The sequence below is a fragment of the Brienomyrus brachyistius genome, chromosome 2, assembly GCF_023856365.1.
Source record: "Brienomyrus brachyistius isolate T26 chromosome 2, BBRACH_0.4, whole genome shotgun sequence".
NCBI lineage: Eukaryota > Metazoa > Chordata > Actinopteri > Osteoglossiformes > Mormyridae > Brienomyrus > Brienomyrus brachyistius.
This window is the reverse complement of record NC_064534.1, coordinates 43,494,571-43,509,084: the sequence shown is the minus strand read 5'-3', so window position 1 is coordinate 43,509,084 and position 14,514 is coordinate 43,494,571. Positions and strand designations below refer to the sequence as shown.

General features: G+C 43.1%; 2 protein-coding genes, 9 non-coding genes and 1 pseudogene across 11 annotated transcripts in view; 2 read left to right on the top strand and 10 right to left on the bottom strand.

Moving 5' to 3' along the window:
• Positions 1 to 14,514, top strand: part of LOC125715120 (uncharacterized) — a 1,180,389-nt gene that overhangs the window by 817,333 nt on the left and 348,542 nt on the right. The window lies entirely within an intron of this gene.
• The window catches only part of LOC125715114 (uncharacterized), a 935,270-nt gene that overhangs the window by 819,101 nt on the left and 101,655 nt on the right, over positions 1 to 14,514 (top strand). The window lies entirely within an intron of this gene.
• Positions 2,472 to 2,580, bottom strand: LOC125732320 (5S ribosomal RNA; annotated as a pseudogene).
• On the bottom strand, positions 3,711 to 3,829 carry LOC125731197 (5S ribosomal RNA). Its single transcript, XR_007391479.1, has one exon. It is a non-coding gene; the product is annotated as a 5S ribosomal RNA (ribosomal RNA).
• LOC125735875 (5S ribosomal RNA) lies at positions 4,912 to 5,030 on the bottom strand. Its single transcript, XR_007395159.1, has one exon. It is a non-coding gene; the product is annotated as a 5S ribosomal RNA (ribosomal RNA).
• Positions 6,141 to 6,259, bottom strand: LOC125736326 (5S ribosomal RNA). Its single transcript, XR_007395607.1, has one exon. It is a non-coding gene; the product is annotated as a 5S ribosomal RNA (ribosomal RNA).
• LOC125736181 (5S ribosomal RNA) lies at positions 7,353 to 7,471 on the bottom strand. Its single transcript, XR_007395467.1, has one exon. It is a non-coding gene; the product is annotated as a 5S ribosomal RNA (ribosomal RNA).
• LOC125734236 (5S ribosomal RNA) lies at positions 8,549 to 8,667 on the bottom strand. Its single transcript, XR_007393557.1, has one exon. It is a non-coding gene; the product is annotated as a 5S ribosomal RNA (ribosomal RNA).
• Positions 9,797 to 9,915, bottom strand: LOC125731143 (5S ribosomal RNA). Its single transcript, XR_007391428.1, has one exon. It is a non-coding gene; the product is annotated as a 5S ribosomal RNA (ribosomal RNA).
• LOC125736179 (5S ribosomal RNA) lies at positions 11,001 to 11,119 on the bottom strand. The gene has a single exon (XR_007395464.1). It is a non-coding gene; the product is annotated as a 5S ribosomal RNA (ribosomal RNA).
• Positions 12,211 to 12,329, bottom strand: LOC125735582 (5S ribosomal RNA). The gene has a single exon (XR_007394876.1). It is a non-coding gene; the product is annotated as a 5S ribosomal RNA (ribosomal RNA).
• Positions 13,407 to 13,525, bottom strand: LOC125728827 (5S ribosomal RNA). Its single transcript, XR_007389409.1, has one exon. It is a non-coding gene; the product is annotated as a 5S ribosomal RNA (ribosomal RNA).

The following is a 14,514-nucleotide window of genomic DNA, read 5'->3' as shown; positions in this document are numbered from 1 at the left end:
TCGACATGTCTAGACATGCAATACGCATAAATCCCCATAAAACAGGATTGCTGTGTTTTTATCGTTATAAAATAGGACATTTTGTTAAAAATAAACCGTTAACAATACACAACTACTGCTTTTACCATTCAAAACTGCCCGACTCTCTTTCCTCTCTAGCTAGAAAAGCTCGACGCATCCGGTGACCCCTTAAAATTATTATGCCTTAAAACGTATTTAAAATGTCGCATTGATAAATTCATATAATGTATTTTATTCTTTTAAAGACTACTGATTCCAATTTGGTGCCATATGCTTTTATCTTGTAGGCCGTAGGATAGCTCTCTTTCTACCGGCTATAGGCCGTGGTACGTCTGGGGTATTATGCTTAAATTCTTTATTAATTAATGTTGGCTATGTGCTTTATAACACATTTTATACTTCTTTTACACACGTTTACTTATTGTATACACACTTTACAGTTCCGAAAACGACTTGCCTCAGCTGTTTTCAATAAAAGACAGTGGTGTGTGGGTGTCGTGGCTGCCCGCACAAGCGCGACATGGAGAGTCATTTTAACAAGGATCGCCAGCGTTATTCCTTGATTCTTGTTGTCGAAATGCTTAAGATGTTTTATTTTAAATAACACATTAGCCGAAAAGAGTTTCATTGCTTAAAAACGATGAGGTTAAAGAGGCTTATTTGAAATAAAAGATCAGCATGTGTTGTCATACATCTTTTCAATTTCTGTTTATACCTTTTGATTAACCATACGTAGATAAATTTAGCTAAATGTAGCTAAGCAATCCGGGAGTGTTGTGTTAGAGATCGACTTTTATTTAAATTAGAAATAGATTATTTTACACTATTTACAAATAAGCATATGAAATATAGAATTAGTGTGCATTCTGCCAGAATGGTGGCATGCTTCTCACAATCCAGGCCAACGGTTCGCATCACGACAACAATTTCCGCTGGTAGCCATTTGACAGCTGCTTCATGCAACGAGCTGGCTCAATAAAGGAAATGCTGTGTGGATCTACGCGCGTGCGCCACACAAGAGTGAGAGCATGCATTCGTTTAAACAAGAATTAACCGCGTTGTTTCCTGATTATTGCTATCGAAAATGCTCAGAGCGCTTTACTTTATTATTCACATTGACAGAAAAGTGCTTCATTACTTAAAAACATTACGGTTATAGGGGTTTAATTTGCTAAAACAGGTGCTCCGCCGGCGTCGCCATTTTGAAAGGGGAGGCGGCGTGGGTGCGCATGCGCCAAGCGCCGGACTAGCGATCGGCCATTCCGCCCCGCGTTGTTCAAACAGAGTAGTCGCATGTGGCAGTGCTCCGGGGTCGTTTCGTCTTATTTCTTCTAAAAGTTTGCCGCTTGCATGCTTTCTTCAACCTGGTAAATATAACTAAAGTCTTTCGTGTTGGTTAAATGTAATGAGTGTACTCTTCTTTTAAAACGGCGGGGTGTATGTTTGTTGGTTTCGCTTGTTTACATTTGCTCTTCTGCTGCTTCTTTCGGGCATGTTTGTTTAAATTCACCCCTGCTTTTTCTTTTAAAATAACCCTAAGGGTTTTCTTCTTTAACACACTTGGTGCTTTCTTCTTTTAAAACATTTGGGTGCTTTCTTTTAAAATATGTCGCGGTGCTTACTAACAACACAGGGCCGGACGGACGCCCCCGCTGAACGTGTATGCGCTAGCTTGCCCTTATCCTGCTCTATGTTTTATTATTCCTTAAAAACGTAATTAAAAAACCACATTGATAAAATACATGTAATGTATTTTTATTCTATTAAAGTTTAATCTCCCAAACCCCCCTATCGGCAACACGTGGCATAAGCATGTATTGATACCATATATGGGCATAACGGCAATCTCCCAAAACCATATCGCCCCCTATCGGCAAAACGTGGCATAAGCATGTATTGATACCATATATGGGCATAAACTATCGACCAATCAGAATCAAGGATACGCTACTTCCTCTTATGACGTCAGAAGCGGAGAATTAAGCTCCGCCCAAGGTACCACCTAACAATATATATTACAGCTTTTAGCGAGTTTTGAAAGGAGGAGAAGAGCAGACCTTGCTATGCCAATAATATCGAGTCTTCTGTGGTGAAGTGGTTTTTGCATAGAAAACAAAGTGGTGAGTTGAAGAGGAATTATATCAGTACTTTGTTTAAAACTGTGTGTAAAAAGCTGTCTCTTTATTATTAACAATAAGTTGTAAAACGTGAATGGGGAGTGACAGTCTTCAAGTTTGTGAGAAGATCGCGCCCTGGTGGAATAAAGGCACGAACAGATTACAGCACCTAGAATTACCAGGCAGTATTTAGAGTAAAACGGTTTCTAAAAGCTGCCTTTATGAAAGAGAGAATATATATATATATATATAAAATAGTAAAATGGAAGTGGAGTGATAGATTTAAATTAATCGTGAAGTGGATCGCCCCCTGTATAAAGTAAAAGTGAGAAAAGCTTACAGCACCTGGTATTCTCAGGTGGTCTCCCTTCCAAGTACTAACCAGACCATACTCTGCTTAGCTTTCAAGATCAGGCATGTTCAGGGTGGTATGGCCGTAAGCGAGAGACGCTACCCAAAACAGCCCTTTTGCATTACACGCGTCTATACATGCCAGTTAGTCCCATTGGATCCTACTCCTGGTTTTTTTTTTTTTTCATCTGACTCACACTGCAGCCCCACCATCCAATCGGCAGCGCCGGACCCACACCAAACATTCACCAAACTACTCAGCCGGCAGCCTACCACAATTATTCCATTCTTTCCGCATCCGCACACTTCCTTCTCTTTAAGTCCTTTTCACTACCTCACAGGTTAATCGCCGCACGTCCCCTGCCGGCAAACATTACTCCTTTGCCTACCGCATGCAGGCTTCTCTTAACGAATCTCTGCTATCAACTCAGCTAACAGCCACAAAATCTCCGCCGCACGAAGCCCACTGGTAGCTGCTGAATCACATGCTTCCCCAAAACGTCGCGCTGTCAGAACACTGGGAGCTACACACACCAACAAGTCCATACTGCAGGCTGCAGCCAGAACAATTTTCTACATTCAAACATCGACGGCCTCTTCTCTCTAAAAATTCACCAGACCGCTTCTACCACCAGCAAAGAAGTTTCCATCCCTAATTCCTCTGTGATTCCCACTAACCTAAACATTAAGCTGGCATTGAAGGGTGTGAATTACCCCGGCCAATCTGTTCTTTTAAATACAGCTTTTAGCGAGTTTTGAAAGGAGGAGAAGAGCAGACATTGCTATGCCAATAATATCGAGTCTTCTGTGGCGAAGTGGTTTTTGCATAGAAAACAAAGCGGTCAGTTGAAGAGGAATAATATCAGTACTTTGTTTAAAACTGTGTGTAAAAAGCTGTCTCTTTATCATTAACAATAAGTTGTAAAACGTGAATGGGGAGTGACAGTCTTCAAGTTTGTGAGAATATTGCGCCCTGGTGGAATAAAGGCACGAACAGCTTACAGCACCTAGAATTACCAGGAAGTATTTAGAGTAAAACGGTTTCTAAAAGCTGCCTTTATGAATGAGAGAAAAAAAAAAAAAAAATATATATATATATATATATATATATATATATATATATATATATATATATATATAAAATAGTAAAATGGAAGGGGAGTGATAGATTTAAATTAATCGTGAAGTGGAGCGCCCCCTGTATAAAGTAAAAGTGAGGAAAGCTTACAGCACCTGGTATTCCCAGGTGGTCTCCCATCGAAGTACTAACCAGAGCCTAGCCTGCTTAGCTTCCGAGATCAGACGAGAGCGGGCGCGTTCAGGGTGGTATGGCCATAAGCGAGAGACGCCACCAAAAATAGCCCTTTTGCATTACACGCGTCTATACATGCCAGTTAGTCCCATTGGATCCTACTCCTGTTTTTTTTTTTTTTTTATCTGACTCACACTGCAGCCCCACCATCCAATCGGCAGTGCCGGAACCACACCAAACATTCACCAAACTACTCAGCCGGCAGCCTACCACAATTATTCCATTCTTTCCGCATCCGCACACTTCCTTCTCTTTAACTCCTTTTCACTACCGCACAGGTTAATCGCCGCACGTCCCCCGCCAGCAAACATTACTCCTTTGCCTACCGCATGCAGGCTTCTCTTAACGACCCTCTGTTATCAACTCCGCTAACAGCCACAAAATCTCCGCCGCACGAAGCCCACTGGTAGCTGTTGAATCACATGCTTCCCCAAAATGTCGCGCTGTCAGAACACTGGGAGCTACACACGCCAACAAGTCCATACTGCAGGCTGCAGCCAGAACAATTTTCTACATTCAAACATCGACGGCCTCTTCTTTCTAAAAATTCACCAGAACGCTTCTACCACCAGCAAAGAAGTTTCCATCCCTAATTCCTCTGTGATTCCCACCAACCAAAACATTAATCTGGCATTGAAGGATGTGAATTACCCCGGCCAGCCTGCTCTTTTAAATACAGCTTTTAGCGAGTTTTGAAAGGAGGAGAAGAGCAGACCTTGCTATGCCAATATTATCGAGTCTTCTATGGTGAAGTGGTTTTTGCATAGAAAACAAAGCGGTGAGTTGAAGAGGAATTATATCAGTACTTTGTTTAAAACTGTGTGTAAAAAGCTGTCTCTTTATCATTAACAATAAGTTGTAAAACGTGAATGGGGAGTGACAGTCTTCAAGTTTGTGAGAAGATCGCGTCCTGGTGGAATAAAGGCACGAACAGCTTACAGCACCTAGAATTGCCAGGCAGTATTTAGAGTAAAACGGTTTCTAAAAGCTGCCTTTATGAAAGAGAGAAAAAATATATATATATATATAAAATAGTAAAATGGAAGGGGAGTGATAGATTTAAATTAATCGTGAAGTGGAGCGCCCCCTGTATAAAGTAAAAGTGAGAAAAGCTTACAGCACCTGGTATTCCCAGGTGGTCTCCCTTCCAAGTACTAACCAGACCTTACCCTGCTTAGCTTCCGAGATCGGACGAGATCGGGTGTGTTCAGGGAGGTACGGCCGTAAGCGAAAGACACTACCAAAAACAGCACTTTTGCATTACACGCGTCTATACATGCCAGATAGTCCCATTGGATCCTACACCTGTTTTTTTTTTTTTAATCTGACTCACACTGCAGCACCACCATCCAATCGGCAGCGCCGGACCCACACCAAACATTCACCAAACTACTCAGCCGGCACCCTACCACAATTATTCCATTCTTTCCGCATCCGCACACTTCCTTCTCTTTAAGTCATTTTCACTACCGCACAGGTTAATCGCCGCACGTCCCCCGCCGGCAAACATTACTCCTTTGCCTACCGCATGCAGGCTTCTCTTAACGACCCTCTGCTATCAACTCCGCTAACAGCCACAAAATCTGCGCCGCACGAAGCCCTCTGGTAGCTGCTGAATCACATGCTTCCCCAAAACGTCGTGCTGTCAGAACACTGGGAGCTACACGCACCAACAAGTCCATACTGCAGGCTGCAGCCAGAACAATTTTCTACATTCAAACATCGACGGCCTCTTCTCTCTAAAAATTCACCAGACCGCTTCTACCACCAGCAAAGAAGTTTCCATCCCTAATTCCTCTGTGATTCCCACTAACCTAAACATTAAGCTGGCATTGAAGGGTGTGAATTACCCCGGCCAACCTGCTCTTTTAAATACAGCTTTTAGCAAGTTTTGAAAGGAGGAGAAGAGCAGACCTTGCTAAGCCAATAATATCGAGTCTTCTGTGGTGAAGTGGTTTTTGCATAGAAAACAAAGCGATGAGTTGAAGAGGAATTATATCAGTACTTTGTTTAAAACTGTGTGTAAAAAGCTGTCTCTTTGTTATTAACAATAAGTTGTAAAACTTGAATGGGGAGTGACAGTCTTCAAGATTGTGAGAAGATCGCGCCCTGGTGGAATAAAGGCACGAACAGCTTACAGCACCTAGAATTACCAGGAAGTATTTAGAGTAAAACGGTGTGTAAAAGCTGCCTTTATGAATGAGAGAAAAAAAAAAAAAAAATATATATATATATATATATATATATATATATATATAAAATAGTAAAATGGAAGGGGAGTGATAGATTTATATTAATCGTGAAGTGGAGCGCCCCCCGTTTTAAGTAAAAGTGAGAAAAGCTTACAGCACCTGGTATTCCCAGGAGGTCTCCCATCCAAGTACTAACCATACCCTACCCTGCTTGGCTTCCGAGATCAGACGAGATCGGGCGTGTTCAGGGTGGGATGGCCGTAAGCGAGAGATACTACCAAAAACAGCCCTTTTGCATTACACGCGTCTATACATGCCAGTTAGTCCCATTGGATCCTACTCATGGTTTTTTTTTTTTTTTTATCTGACTCACACTGCAGCCCCACCATCCAATCGGCAGCGCCGGACCCACACCAAACATTCACCAAACTACTCAGCTGGCAGCCTACCACAATTATTCCATTCTTTCCGCATCCGCACACTTCCTTCTTTTTAACTCCTTTTCACTACTGCACAGGTTAATCGCTGCACGTCCCCCGCCGGCAAACATTACTCCTTTGCCTACTGCATGCAGGCTTCTCTTAACGACCCTCTGTTATCAACTCCGCTAACAGCCACAAAATCTCCGCCGCACGAAGCCCACTGGTAGCTGCTGAATCACATGCTTCCCCAAAACGTCGCGCTGTCAGAACACTGGGAGCTACACACACCAACAAGTCCATACTGCAGGCTGCAGCCAGAACAATTTTCTACATTCAAACATCGACGGCCTCTTCTCTCTAAAAATTCACCAGACCGCTTCTACCACCAGCAAAGAAGTTTCCATCCCTAATTCCTCTGTGATTCCCACTAACCTAAACATTAAGCTGGCATTGAAGGGTGTGAATTACCCCGGCCAATCTGTTCTTTTAAATACAGCTTTTAGCAAGTTTTGAAAGGAGAAGAGCAGAACTTGCTATGCCAATAATATCGAGTCTTCTGTGGCGAAGTGGTTTTTGCATAGAAAACAAAGCGGTCAGTTGAAGAGGAATAATATCAGTACTTTGTTTAAAACTGTGTGTAAAAAGCTGTCTCTTTATCATTAACAATAAGTTGTAAAACGTGAATGGGGAGTGACAGTCTTCAAGTTTGTGAGAAGATCGCGCCCTGGTGGAATAAAGGCACGAACAGCTTACAGCACCTAGAATTACCAGGAAGTATTTAAAGTAAAATGGTGTGTAAAAGCTGCCTTTATGAATGAGAGAAATATATATATATATATATATATATATATATATAAAATAGTAAAATGGAAGGGGAGTGATAGATTTAAATTAATCGTGAAGTGGAGCGCCCCCTGTATAAAGTAAAAGTGAGAAAAGCTTACAGCACCTGGCATTCCCAGGAGATCTCCCATCCAAGTACTAACCAGACCCTACCCTGCTTGGCATCCGAGATCGGATGAGATCGGGCGTGTTCAGGGTGGTATGGCCATAAGCGAGAGACGTGACCAAAAACAGCCCTTTTGCATTACACGCGTCTATACATGCCAGTTAGTCCCATTGGATCATACTCCTGGTTTTTTTTTTTTTTTTATCTGACTCACACTGCAGCACCACCATCCAATCGGCAGCGCCGGACCCACACCAAACATTCACCAAACTACTCAGCCGGCAGCCTACCACAATTATTCCATTCTTTCCGCATCCGCACACTTCCTTCTTTTTAACTCCTTTTCACTACCGCACAGGTTAATCGCCGCACGTCCCCCGCCGGCAAACATTACTCCTTTGCCTACTGCATGCAGGCTTCTCTTAACGACCCTCTGTTATCAACTCCGCTAACAGCCACAAAATCTCCGCCGCACGAAGCCCACTGGTAGCTGCTGAATCACATGCTTCCCCAAAACGTCGCGCTGTCAGAACAATGGGAGCTACACACACCAACAAGTCCATACTGCAGGCTGCAGCCAGAACTATTTTCTACATTCAAACATCGACGGCCTCTTCTCTCTAAAAATTCACCAGACCGCTTCTACCACCAGCAAAGAAGTTTCCATCCCTAATTCCTCTGTGATTCCCACTAACCTAAACATTAAGCTGGCATTGAAGGGTGTGAATTACCCCGGCCAATCTGTTCTTTTAAATACAGCTTTTAGCAAGTTTTGAAAGGAGAAGAGCAGAACTTGCTATGCCAATAATATCGAGTCTTCTGTGGCGAAGTGGTTTTTGCATAGAAAACAAAGCGGTCAGTTGAAGAGGAATAATATCAGTACTTTGTTTAAAACTGTGTGTAAAAAGCTGTCTCTTTATCATTAACAATAAGTTGTAAAACGTGAATGGGGAGTGACAGTCTTCAAGTTTGTGAGAAGATCGCGCCCTGGAGGAATAAAGGCACGAACAGCTTACAGCACCTAGAATTACCAGGAAGTATTTAAAGTAAAATGGTGTGTAAAAGCTGCCTTTATGTATGAGAGAAAAATATATATATATATAAAATAGTAAAATGGAAGGGGAGTGATAGATTTAAATTAATCGTGAAGTGGAGCGCCCCCCGTTTAAAGTAAAAGTGAGAAAAGCTTACAGCACCTGGTATTCCCAGGAGGTCTCCCATCCAAGTACTAACCAGACCCTACCCTGCTTGGCTTCCGAGATCAGACGAGATCGGGCGTGTTCAGGGTGGGATGGCCGTAAGCGAGAGATGCTACCAAAAACAGCCCTTTTGCATTACACGCGTCTATACATGCCAGTTAGTCCCATTGGATCCTACTCCTGGTTTTTTTTTTTTTTTTATCTGACTGACACTGCAGCCCCACCATCCAATCGGCAGCGCCGGACCCACACCAAACATTCACCAAACTACTCAGCCGGCAGCCTACCACAATTATTCCATTCTTTCCGCATCCGCACACTTCCTTCTTTTTAACTCCTTTTCACTACTGCACAGGTTAATCGCTGCACGTCCCCCGCCAGCAAACATTACTCCTTTGCCTACTGCATGCAGGCTTCTCTTAACGACCCTCTGTTATCAACTCCGCTAACAGCCACAAAATCTCCGCCGCACGAAGCCCACTGGTAGCTGCTGAATCACATGCTTCCCCAAAACGTCGCGCTGTCAGAACACTGGGAGCTACACACACCAACAAGTCCATACTGCAGGCTGCAGCCAGAACAATTTTCTACATTCAAACATCGACGGCCTCTTCTCTCTAAAAATTCACCAGACCGCTTCTACCACCAGCAAAGAAGTTTCCATCCCTAATTCTTCTGTGATTCCCACTAACCTAAACATTAAGCTGGCATTGAAGGCTGTGAACTACCCCGGCCAATCTGTTCTTTTAAATACAGCTTTTAGCAAGTTTTGAAAGGAGAAGAGCAGAACTTGCTATGCAAATAATATCGAGTCTTCTGTGGCGAAGTGGTTTTTGCATAGAAAACAAAGCGGTCAGTTGAAGAGGAATAATATCAGTACTTTGTTTAAAACTGTGTGTAAAAAGCTGTCTCTTTATCATTAACAATAAGTTGTAAAACGTGAATGGGGAGTGACAGTCTTCAAGTTTGTGAGAAGATCGTGCCCTGGTGGAATAAAGGCACGAACAGCTTACAGCACCTAGAATTACCAGGAAGTATTTAGAGTAAAACGGTGTGTAAAAGCTGCCTTTATGAATGAGAGAAAAAAAAAAAAAAAAAAAAAAAAATATATATATATATATATATATATATATATATATATATATATATATAAAATAGTAAAATGGAAGGGGAGTGATAGATTTAAATTAATCGTGAAGTGGAGCGCCCCCCGTTTTAAGTAAAAGTGAGAAAAGCTTACAGCACCTGGTATTCCCAGGAGGTCTCCCATTCAAGTACTAACCATACCCTACCCTGCTTGGCTTCCGAGATCAGACGAGATCGTGCGTGTTCAGGGTGGGATGGCCGTAAGCGAGAGATGCTACCAAAAACAGCCCTTTTGCATTACACGCGTCTATACATGCCAGTTAGTCCCATTGGATCCTACTCCTGGTTTTTTTTTTTTATTTATCTGACTCACACTGCAGCCCCACCATCCAATCGGCAGCGCCGGACCCACACCAAACATTCACCAAACTACTCAGCCGGCAGCCTACCACAATTATTCCATTCTTTCCGCATCCGCACACTTCCTTCTTTTTAACTCCTTTTCACTACTGCACAGGTTAATCGCTGCACGTCCCCCGCCGGCAAACATTACTCCTTTGCCTACTGCATGCAGGCTTCTCTTAACGACCCTCTGTTATCAACTCCGCTAACAGCCACAAAATCTCCGCCGCACGAAGCCCACTGGTAGCTGCTGAATCACATGCTTCCCCAAAACGTCGCGCTGTCAGAACACTGGGAGCTACACACACCAACAAGTCCATACTGCAGGCTGCAGCCAGAACAATTTTCTACATTCAAACATCGACGGCCTCTTCTCTCTAAAAATTCACCAGACCGCTTCTACCACCAGCAAAGAAGTTTCCATCCCTAATTCCTCTGTGATTCCCACTAACCTAAACATTAAGCTGGCATTGAAGGGTGTGAATTACCCCGGCCAATCTGTTCTTTTAAATACAGCTTTTAGCAAGTTTTGAAAGGAGAAGAGCAGAACTTGCTATGCCAATAATATCGAGTCTTCTGTGGCGAAGTGGTTTTTGCATAGAAAACAAAGCGGTCAGTTGAAGAGGAATAATATCAGTACTTTGTTTAAAACTGTGTGTAAAAAGCTGTCTCTTTATCATTAACAATAAGTTGTAAAACGTGAATGGGGAGTGACAGTCTTCAAGTTTGTGAGAAGATCGCGCCCTGGTGGAATAAAGGCACGAACAGCTTACAGCACCTAGAATTACCAGGAAGTATTTAAAGTAAAATGGTGTGTAAAAGCTGCCTTTATGAATGAGAGAAATATATATATATATATATATATATAAAATAGTAAAATGGAAGGGGAGTGATAGATTTAAATTAATCGTGAAGTGGAGCGCCCCCTGTATAAAGTAAAAGTGAGAAAAGCTTACAGCACCTGGCATTCCCAGGAGATCTCCCATCCAAGTACTAACCAGACCCTACCCTGCTTGGCATCCGAGATCGGATGAGATCGGGCGTGTTCAGGGTGGTATGGCCATAAGCGAGAGACGTGACCAAAAACAGCCCTTTTGCATTACACGCGTCTATACATGCCAGTTAGTCCCATTGGATCATACTCCTGGTTTTTTTTTTTTTTTTATCTGACTCACACTGCAGCACCACCATCCAATCGGCAGCGCCGGACCCACACCAAACATTCACCAAACTACTCAGCCGGCAGCCTACCACAATTATTCCATTCTTTCCGCATCCGCACACTTCCTTCTTTTTAACTCCTTTTCACTACCGCACAGGTTAATCGCCGCACGTCCCCCGCCGGCAAACATTACTCCTTTGCCTACTGCATGCAGGCTTCTCTTAACGACCCTCTGTTATCAACTCCGCTAACAGCCACAAAATCTCCGCCGCACGAAGCCCACTGGTAGCTGCTGAATCACATGCTTCCCCAAAACGTCGCGCTGTCAGAACAATGGGAGCTACACACACCAACAAGTCCATACTGCAGGCTGCAGCCAGAACTATTTTCTACATTCAAACATCGACGGCCTCTTCTCTCTAAAAATTCACCAGACCGCTTCTACCACCAGCAAAGAAGTTTCCATCCCTAATTCCTCTGTGATTCCCACTAACCTAAACATTAAGCTGGCATTGAAGGGTGTGAATTACCCCGGCCAATCTGTTCTTTTAAATACAGCTTTTAGCAAGTTTTGAAAGGAGAAGAGCAGAACTTGCTATGCCAATAATATCGAGTCTTCTGTGGCGAAGTGGTTTTTGCATAGAAAACAAAGCGGTCAGTTGAAGAGGAATAATATCAGTACTTTGTTTAAAACTGTGTGTAAAAAGCTGTCTCTTTATCATTAACAATAAGTTGTAAAACGTGAATGGGGAGTGACAGTCTTCAAGTTTGTGAGAAGATCGCGCCCTGGTGGAATAAAGGCACGAACAGCTTACAGCACCTAGAATTACCAGGAAGTATTTAAAGTAAAATGGTGTGTAAAAGCTGCCTTTATGAATGAGAGAAATATATATATATATATATATATATATATATATAATAGTAAAATGGAAGGGGAGTGATAGATTTAAATTAATCGTGAAGTGGAGCGCCCCCTGTATAAAGTAAAAGTGAGAAAAGCTTACAGCACCTGGCATTCCCAGGAGATCTCCCATCCAAGTACTAACCAGACCCTACCCTGCTTGGCATCCGAGATCGGATGAGATCGGGCGTGTTCAGGGTGGTATGGCCGTAAGCGAGAGATGCTACCAAAAACAGCCCTTTTGCATTACACGCGTCTATACATGCCAGTTAGTCCCATTGGATCCTACTCCTGGTTTTTTTTTTTTTTTTATCTGACTGACACTGCAGCCCCACCATCCAATCGGCAGCGCCGGACCCACACCAAACATTCACCAAACTACTCAGCCGGCAGCCTACCACAATTATTCCATTCTTTCCGCATCCGCACACTTCCTTCTTTTTAACTCCTTTTCACTACTGCACAGGTTAATCGCTGCACGTCCCCCGCCAGCAAACATTACTCCTTTGCCTACTGCATGCAGGCTTCTCTTAACGACCCTCTGTTATCAACTCCGCTAACAGCCACAAAATCTCCGCCGCACGAAGCCCACTGGTAGCTGCTGAATCACATGCTTCCCCAAAACGTCGCGCTGTCAGAACACTGGGAGCTACACACACCAACAAGTCCATACTGCAGGCTGCAGCCAGAACAATTTTCTACATTCAAACATCGACGGCCTCTTCTCTCTAAAAATTCACCAGACCGCTTCTACCACCAGCAAAGAAGTTTCGATCCCTAATTCCTCTGTGATTCCCACTAACCTAAACATTAAGCTGGCATTGAAGGGTGTGAATTACCCCGGCCAATCTGTTCTTTTAAATACAGCTTTTAGCAAGTTTTGAAAGGAGAAGAGCAGAACTTGCTATGCCAATAATATCGAGTCTTCTGTGGCGAAGTGGTTTTTGCATAGAAAACAAAGCGGTCAGTTGAAGAGGAATAATATCAGTACTTTGTTTAAAACTGTGTGTAAAAAGCTGTCTCTTTATCATTAACAATAAGTTGTAAAACGTGAATGGGGAGTGACAGTCTTCAAGTTTGTGAGAAGATCGCGCCCTGGTGGAATAAAGGCACGAACAGCTTACAGCACCTAGAATTACCAGGAAGTATTTAAAGTAAAATGGTGTGTAAAAGCTGCCTTTATGAATGAGAGAAAAATATATATATATATAAAATAGTAAAATGGAAGGGGAGTGATAGATTTAAATTAATCGTGAAGTGGAGCGCCCCCTGTATAAAGTAAAAGTGAGAAAAGTTTACAGCACCTGGTATTCCCAGGAGGTCTCCCATCCAAGTACTAACCAGACCCTACCCTGCTTGGCTTCCGAGATCGGATGAGATCGGTCATGTTCAGGGTGGTATTGCCATAAGCGAGAGACGTGACCAAAAACAGCCCTTTTGCATTACACGCGTCTATACATGCCAGTTAGTCCCATTGGATCATACTCCTGGTTTTTTTTTTTTTTTATCTGACTCACACTGCAGCACCACCATCCAATCGGCAGCGCCGGACCCACACCAAACATTCACCAAACTACTCAGCCGGCAGCCTACCACAATTATTCCATTCTTTCCGCATCCGCACACTTCCTTCTTTTTAACTCCTTTTCACTACCGCACAGGTTAATCGCTGCACGTCCCTCGCCGGCAAACATTACTCCTTTGCCTACTGCATGCAGGCTTCTCTTAACGACCCTCTGTTATCAACTCCGCTAACAGCCACAAAATCTCCGCCGCACGAAGCCCACTGGTAGCTGCTGAATCACATGCTTCCCCAAAACGTCGCGCTGTCAGAACACTGGGAGCTACACACACCAACAAGTCCATACTGCAGGCTGCAGCCAGAACTATTTTCTACATTCAAACATCGACGGCCTCTTCTCTCTAAAAATTCACCAGACTGCTTCTACCACCAGCAAAGAAGTTTCCATCCCTAATTCCTCTGTGATTCCCACTAACCTAAACATTAAGCTGGCATTGAAGGGTGTGAATTACCCCGGCCAATCTGTTCTTTTAAATACAGCTTTTAGCAAGTTTTGAAAGGAGAAGAGCAGAACTTGCTATGCCAATAATATCGAGTCTTCTGTGGCGAAGTGGTTTTTGCATAGAAAACAAAGCGGTCAGTTGAAGAGGAATAATATCAGTACTTTGTTTAAAACTGTGTGTAAAAAGCTGTCTCTTTATCATTAACAATAAGTTGTAAAACGTGAATGGGGAGTGACAGTCTTCAAGTTTGTGAGAAGATCGCGCCCTGGTGGAATAAAGGCACGAACAGCTTACAGCACCTAGAATTACCAGGAAGTATTTAGAGTAAAATGGTGTGTAAAAGCTGCCTTTATGAATGAGAGAAAAATATATATA